We start from the raw sequence: 1,769 nt of genomic DNA, 5'->3' as shown, positions 1-1,769 counted from the left end.
AAATGCTTCTGAATGACCAGGTTGGCAAAAGCACGCACACATTTTGGGTCCCTTAGACTTCTATTGAGGGATCAACCAGAATGAGCTAGGCTTTCCTAGATTACAAAGGGCGTTTGATGATATCAGACATTCCAGGAGGAGGAGGCTTGGTAGGAAAATAAGAAAGATTGAACATCTGTTTTCTGTAAAAAGAAAAAGCAAGTCAAAAACAAAACAAAACAAAACAAAGAAAATCTACCCCCAACTCCTCCCTTCCTGGTGGGCACCTCCAGATATCTCTCTCCTGTCCTGGCATCCATTTGTCTTTCACAGGATTTTATAAGGTCTGAGAGGCCGAGTAGACAAACCAGTTGAAAGGAGGATAAGGAAGTGGTTTGTAATCTTGGACACTGTTAGTTTTTAAAATAAGTACTGAGACCAGATGCCTCGGCTCACACCTGTAATCCTAGCACTTAGGGAGACCAAGAAAGGAGGATCACTTGAGCCCAGGAGTTAAAGACCAACCTGGGTGACATAGTGAGACCCCTTTTCCTACCAAAAATATCAAAATTAGTCAGGTGTGGTGGTGTGCACCTGCTGTCCTAGCCACTCACCAGGCTGAGACAAGAGGATGGCTTGAGCCCAGGAGTTTAAGGCCGCATTGAGCTATGATTGTGCCACTCCAGCCTGGGTGACAGAGCAAGACCCTCTCTCAAAAAACAAACAAACAAACAAACAAAACCTCAAAAACCAAAAACAAAAAACTGATGCCTGAGCCCTACTTCCAGATATTACAGTAGACTTGGTGTTAAGTAGGAAGTAGTGCTGGGCCTTCGTATGTCTTCAAAGACTCCCAGGAAATTCTATTGCACAACCAATGCTGACAACCACTGGGTAAAAGGCATCTACAGGTGCAACTGCAATTGTAAGTACAGTTGGTATTTGAGACTAATTGCTGCTGGACTTTCACTGTTAAGAGAGCAAAATCAGCATTTATTCTCCCATACAGATTTCTAGGTGATATGGTTTGGCTCTGTGTCCCCACCCAAATCTCATCTTGAATTGCAATTCCAATGTGTCAAGGGAGGAACCTGGTGGGAGGTGATTGGATTATGGAGATGGTTTCCCCCATGCTGTTCTCATGATAGTGAGTGCGTCTCACAAGATCTGATGGTTTTAAAAGTGGGAGTTTTTTCCTGTGCTCTCAGTTCACTTCCCACCTGCCACATGTAAGATTTGGTTGCTTCCCCTTTGCCTTCTGCCATGAGTGTAAGTTTCCTGAGGCTTCCTAGCTATGCTTGCTGTTAAGCCTGTGGAATTTTGAGTAGTTAAACTTCTTTCCTGTATAAATTACCCAGTTTTGGGCAGTTCTTTATAGCAGTGTGAAAATGAACTAATACACTAGGCTTTAAACAAATTCTCTAGGTATCCCATAGTCATTCCAATGAGAAAATAGAACTTTTCTCTGTGTATCACCCTTTTCTCTCTACCCGGTCACACCTCCCCAGTACGGGCTCTTCCCATGATGGAGCTGGCTGGAAACAGGTGAAGAATGCCCAGTTAGAAGATGCCACACAATGGATCTATCCTAAATCTCTGTCCTAAATCTATCCTAAACTCCATATTGGACCCAGAGCAAGCTCAGGAAATAAGTCAAGTCTGTATCTACAGCCTTTGCATAAATTAGGGGAGAACATACCATGGAAACTGAAATTCTTTTCCTTTCCCTTGCAGACTTTAGATAACCCTTTCCACGGGGTAGTCTGTCTGGGAAAGTTTGCATGAAGGCC

This window comes from Macaca thibetana, chromosome 8 (genome assembly GCF_024542745.1).
Source record: "Macaca thibetana thibetana isolate TM-01 chromosome 8, ASM2454274v1, whole genome shotgun sequence".
Classification (NCBI taxonomy): Eukaryota; Metazoa; Chordata; class Mammalia; order Primates; family Cercopithecidae; genus Macaca; species Macaca thibetana.
This window is presented reverse-complemented; position numbering follows the sequence as displayed.